General features: G+C 36.7%; 1 pseudogene; it reads left to right on the top strand.

Annotated features, from left to right (window-relative positions):
• The first annotated feature begins 1,121 nt into the window (after positions 1-1,121).
• Positions 1,122-2,685, top strand: LOC149169928 (spermidine synthase 2 pseudogene; annotated as a pseudogene).
• The last annotated feature ends 4,003 nt before the right edge of the window (positions 2,686-6,688 follow it).

Here is a 6,688-nt window from a genome sequence, read left to right as displayed (position 1 = left end):
GTCGGTTTAGTTTGCACTTTAGAGAACCGTGATCCAAATCCAAGGGAGAAATTGTGACAATAATGTGCGAATAATATCTAACCTCAACTACAATAACCCCTAACATTTATAAATGTGTTTTGATGTCTTATTTAAGTATTAAAAATTTGATAAGATCAATCATCTTAAGAGTTAAAATTTTTGAAAATAAATAATATTAACAAAATTTAACAATGATAAATACAATTATTATTACTAAGCATATTATTTTCATATATATAAATATAACTTAAATATTTTATCCCCATAATATTGATTTGAATTTCCTATTTTATTATATTTTAAAATAAAATATTAATTTATATTATAATATTACATTATATTTTAATTTTATTAATAATATTTTATTATTAATAAAATAGATGATAACATGTTCAAGAATAAAAGAATGTTAAGTAATATCGAGACGTAATGAAGAATCTTCACACCATCACTACGGCCTCAATATTCATTACAGATTGTCTATTACATGATCGGTTATGTTGGTTGACAACATTCTTTAACAGTGTCCAAACATTCAGTTTCTCCAATGAAAACAATGACGTTGACGTTATGGGTCACACAGATGAAAGTCGTATTAAATGAATAAAATCATTGTATTAGACTTACTGTCAAGTAGAATAGTTTTTGAAGTTGGAAATAATTAATTCTTACTTGTCTATGGTTGTAATTTTCTATTTGAGGAGTTTGTTCCTACATAATAGGAATAAGCTAGAATATAGTTTCTCCTAGTTTAGTGTGTGGTTGAGAGAATCTCTCAACCACAGTACTGTACGTCTAAGATAGCATTCCTATCTTGAGACTTTTGTTTGTATAAATATGTGTGTAATTTCCTCATTCAACAATTAATAAAATATATTATTGAGTGTCTGCAATTTTATCTTGGTATCAGAGCATGTGAGGGCCTGGCCCCTCCTGGGCTTGGCTCCTCCTGGGCATAGAGAAATAAACTACTTTTGTTTTTGTTTGTCCATCATCGTGGGTCGATCGAGATACTGGTGTGGCTGGTGTGGAGTCGCTCTCGATTGTAATAGCGGTGGATACGTGCCATAGTCGAGTTTTATGCGTTCTGGTCGAGTTTTATGCCTCGAGGTGATGGTGGGGTTCTTCGTGAGGTTTCTCGACATATGTCAGTTGAGCAGATTGATATTTGTGAAATTGATGGAATGGTCATAGATGTATCCCAACAATATTTCCCCGAAATTGCCGTGGGCTTTGATGATCCTCGTGTGAGGGTTAATGTTGGTGATGGAGTTGCATTCTTAAGGGAGTCTCCAGAAGGCCTGTATGATGTTGTTATTGTAGATTCGCCAGACCCAATAGGTCCTGCAGAGGAACTATTTAAAAAGCCATTTTTTGAATTGGTGGCAAGAGCTTTGCGACCAGGAGGTGTAGTGTGTACCCAGGCAGAAAGTATTTTGTTGCACATGCCCATCATTGAAGTTATTGTTTCAGCTTGCCGCCAAAGTTAATTATGCATGGAAAACTGTTCCCATGTATCCAAGTGGGGTAATTGGTTTTATGCTGTGTTCAACTGAGGGACCAACTGTAGACTTCCAACGTCCCATTAACCCTATCGAAAAGCAGGAATCTAATGTTGAGTCAAAGCGTCCCTTAAAGTTCTATAATTTAGAGATGCATACAACATCATTTTGTTTGCCAGCATTTGCTAGAAGGGCGATAGGTTCCAATGTTCAACCACACACAGCAGTCGCACAGTGATCTGTGTGTTGATCGGGGCTACATTGGCCCTCATTTTTCACCGGTGGCAGCTTGGCGCTCGGTGTGTGGCCTGAAGACTGTGGATCAGGCTGTGGATCATAGATCGCCAGTAGATCGTTGTGTGGTGAGAGTGGATCTGCTAGAGCGGTGAGAAAAGAAGGATTAAGAGGGCTGAGGACGAGACTGAAGAAACGCAACATATGGATCTATGTTCAGTAGCCAACGCAAATTTTCTCATTGGTTAGGCACTGGGCCCGTTGACGAAGCACGTGAGGCGTTGAGTTGTTGATTGGATGTTGTAGAAGGTAGATCGAGCTGCTGTGGGACCCGACTCTACTGGTGAGCTTTGTTATCCGTGGAGATTGTTGGTGGATCTGGTGTTTTCTATCGGAATTTCAATTGCTTCTGGTGCGGTAGGGGTTTTGAATTTCTTCTCTCAGTCTATGGTTTTCTTTTAGCTGCTATTGTACCAGCCGGGAAACGAACCCGGGTCTGTACCGTGGCAGGGTTCTGGATCTGAGGGAGCAGGCTATTGAGACCTCCTTTGACCGCCGTGCGCATAGGACCTTTTATGTTTCGAGCCATGGCATCTCGCTGCTGTTACTGGATGAGTCGAAGAAGACAATAGGTCAGCGGCTGGAAATCGATGGAGAGGAACGAGCTTATGAGAGCAGTGAGAAAATTGTTGTTAATATAGATGATCCGGACGGAGAAGACAAGGGTTACGTGCCTCCGTTTTCATGGCGGAAGCTGTGGCTGTTTGCGGGGCCTGGATTTCTCATGAGCATTGCGTTTCTTGATCCAGGGAATCGCCTATGTGGCTTGCTATGGCTTTTGATGTGGGCGATGGGAATGGGTTTGATAATCCAGCTGCTCACGGTGAGAGTGGGCGTGGCAACGGGATGCCATCTTGCGGAGCTTTGAAGGGAGGAGTACCCGCTGTGGTTGAGGCTCATACTGTAGAGGCTGGGGCTATTGCCAGCAGAATCAATGTGGAAGCTGAAGCACAGGGAGAATGGAGGGGAGAGGGAATCCGGTGTGGTTCTGGTTCCGCCTCCTCATTATCCATCGATGCCGAGGTACCCCATCGAATCCCCCGGGGACTCGTCAAGGCAGCTGCTGGGGATCCGAAAGGCCCTCTTTAAGGTCTCTGGCATGCAGTGCTCTGCATGCGCTGCCTCCATTGAGAAGGCTGTCAAGCGCCTCGAAGGTATCGAGGATGCCACCGTCGATGTTCTTCACAGCAAGGCCCAAGTTGTCTACCATCCTTCCTTCGTCGGTGGTTCTGCGGAATGGACCTCCAAATGTGTATGTTATTGCCCTGATACAAATGCGTGGAAAAATGATTCGTGGTTGCAGAAGGTCGTCAAGAGGGTTCCTCGCATGACCAGATCCAAATTTGCCGTAACCTCTGATAACGAGCTTTACAGGGCAGAATTGAAGGAAGAGGCTTCTAACAGAAACCCTGGGCCACGGGACAAGGTGCTGGTTCTGATGCACCACGATGATCCCGACGAGGATGAAGTTACTCCGCTCGCTCACGACATAACGGAAGTCTCCTTTCTCTGCCCTTTCCAGTGGGCTTCCGCAGCCATTTTTTATGCTTAAAATTTTGGCAAATTCTTGGATTTCTTGATTGCAGATTTCAAATATTTTCGAGATTCTGGTGAATGATGATCTCTTATTTTGAGAGCCATTGTTTAAATTTTATTTTTTAGAAAGTGTTATGTTAGTAATGTAATTCTGGTTAAATTAATATAGTGGCATTTAGTTTGGCCAACTATTGTCACACATTTGTGTCTCTGTTGGAACTGGCCATTCCAACAATAGACGAATTTATTTGCAGGAATGTTTAGCAACCAGATATAATGAAGACATGACAGTGAAGAAGGCATTAGAGGAGTTGCATCAGAGATCATGTTGCAGATTGTTAGCAAGCATGAGGCAGTATGCTTGAAAACAGTGACTAGCCTTGATACTGTGAGTAAGGGAAGTGGCATTATGTTGCGATGCCAGGAGAATTGGATATTGAAATGCGATGGAGGATTGGACCGTGGAGTCCTAGATTACTGTTCTTGAAGGGAAAATTGTGTTCTCTTCGTGTGGCTGTGAGTGCCTATGTTCCGGTTTCTTTATCAGTGGACCCCTCACAGATGAGGTAAAGGAGCAGTGACAACGTTTATGGTGGACAACAAAGTAGATTTTTGTTTGAGTTAGTGTGGCTTGTGGAATAGACTCCCTAGCATGTTATTGTAATAGTCATTGTATGTACCCAGAAACTCCAAAATGTGGAATCAGATGTAAGATTTTTAAGGGCATCTGAAAGTTCGTGGTGATCTTAAAACCACTTTGTAATGGTTTATGGTTGGTGGTGAGCCAGAAACCATCTTTTGTCACTGTAAAGTGATGGTTGGTGGTGAGCCAGAAACCATCTATATAGTCTGTGTGACTGAAGTGCCTTTGTGGCCAGCTTGCCTTTGTGGTTGAATCGACTTTGTGGCTTGAGTTGCCTTTGTGGCTGAATCGCCTATGTGGCTTGAGGTGCCTTTGTGGCTGGAATCGTGGATGTCAATGCGTTGTTTGACAAGCTTGCCTTTGCGGCTATGTGTACACGAGAGCTTTGTGCTCAATTGAGCAAGTGGACTGCAGAACACCTGATTCGGACTCAGATGATTTTTTCTGAGTAGAAGGGGATTGGCACGTTTTTCCCGCTGACAGCAGTGCCAGGAAGGCCAACTGGCGCGTCTGTTAGGCCATTAATCGCGCCAATGGGCGCGGGTTTTTCGTTCAGGATCGCGCCAATTCACCTTCAAGGGGATCCGCGGGATCAGAGAAGTTGTGGATCTGTCCGAGGGTGGCAGATTGTGTTTTTGGAGGTTTTGTACATGCAATTCGCCTGATGGTGGTGGATTTGACTATCATGACAAGTAGTCATTAAGGGGGGGAGTTGGAAATAATTAATTCCTACTTGTCTATGGTTGTAATTTTCTATTTGAGGAGTTTGTTCCTACATAATAGGAATAAGCTAGAATATAGTTTCTCCTAGTTTAGTGTGTGGTTGAGAGAATCTCTCAACCACACTATTGTACGTCTAAGATAGCATTCTCATCTTGAGACTTTTGTTTGTATAAATATGTGTGTAATTTCCTCATTCAACAATTAATAAAATATATTATTGAGTGTCTGCAATTTTATCTTTTAAAAATAGAAAGAAAAATTAATTGATTTTAATAATTTATAATTTTAAAATTATCACACGTGCTTAATACTTATTTTTATGCAAAAAGTTATGGATAGTAAAAATTATTGTTAATTATTAAAACTCGTAACTTGTAAAGTTTTATTTTGTCAGTACTATTATAATAATTTAGATTTTCTTTATTTTTGAATTTTGGTTTCTATTTCACAATACTAAAAGAAAATTTAATATATTAAAACAAAGAAAATTGTTAAGATATTTATATAAAGATATTTTTATAATAAAACTTATAATTTGTAAAGTTTTATTTTGCAAGTAACATTATAATATTTTAAATTTTTGAATTTAGGTTTCTATTTCACAATATTAAAAAAGATTCAAAATATTAAAGCAAATAAAATTGTTAAAGTTTTTATGTAAGGATAATTTTATAGTTTGATTCACAAAGTTAATGTTCATAAGTATTTAATTAAAACAATGAAATATTTATTTTGCATTAAAATCATTTATAACAAACTTCCACAACAAATAACATCAATTGACTTTTATTTGCTCTCTATATTCTTAAATAACTAATACATCTTCAATTTTTTATAAGTATTTATGTTGCGTTATTTGACAACTTGATATTTCTAGGCCTTGTAAGACTCTTACACAAGTTGTGCATAACATCAAGCTAGTTATTGAAGGTAGGTAAAACTGTTTGGAATAAAAATATTATATAATATTAAGAAAACATAATTAATTATAAAGGTGCATGTGGACTTAGGGGCATACTAAAGAGTTATAAAGTTTTATAATGGATGAGAGATTGTTTTTTCTTATCAATACATTATATTATTTTGAAATATTTTGTTAGTACACGAACAATTGAGTTTTAGACATTTTATATTTTTATGAAAAAACCAATAGAAAAGTATTTATAAGTATTGGGGGAATTTAAATTACTAATAAATTAGACAGTCAATAAATGTAAAATTGAAACTATAATATTAGTTCCAAATATAAATAATTTTATGAAGGTAAAAAACCATTCTCATATATATATATATATATATATATAAACTAAAATGTTGATCATCTCTAAAAAAGTTGTATTAGTATAAGAAGGAACTCAAATGTAGCAAGGGTTTTGAGGAAGAACTATATATATATATATATTGAAATGTTGATCATCAATCTAAAAAAGTTGTATTAGTATAGGAAGGAACTCAAATGTAGCAAGGGTTTTGAGGAAGAACTTAGATTTCATTTTCAAAAATATCTCTATATTGATACAGGAAGCGATAGAATATCATAAGTGCATTTGTTGGATCTTTTTGTAGTTGTTCCAATAGTATTGAAGTCCTAGTAATAAGACTTAAAAGAGATTTTGTTAAAGATGTTCCATTATAATATAGAAATATTATATTTAAGTAGTGACATATTAAGTAGATTATATATGTCAATATTCTATATAAAGGTGAAAGGTGAATCTATAGATAAAGTGATTTCACATTTAAAATTAAAAAATCTATATATTAAACCGCAAAAAAAAATCATAAAATAAAAATGTGATTGTCAAAATTTTTCAAAAACATGAGTATATTTTGTAAATTATTTTCAAAGTTACAAAATAATTAAAAGTTGAACATGAGTTTTACACACATACCTACAAATGAAACTTTCCATAAATAATGAATTTTTTATAAATATTAATGTTTAGGGTGTGTGTTGTTTTTCATAAAT

The sequence above is a fragment of the Pinus tabuliformis genome, chromosome 4_2 (genome assembly GCF_031772625.1).
Source record: "Pinus tabuliformis cultivar Carrire ecotype Pingquan chromosome 4_2, CPIR1, whole genome shotgun sequence".
Classification (NCBI taxonomy): Eukaryota; Viridiplantae; Streptophyta; class Pinopsida; order Pinales; family Pinaceae; genus Pinus; species Pinus tabuliformis.
Note: the sequence above shows the minus strand (reverse complement) of the source record. Positions and strands in the feature narration are given on the sequence as shown.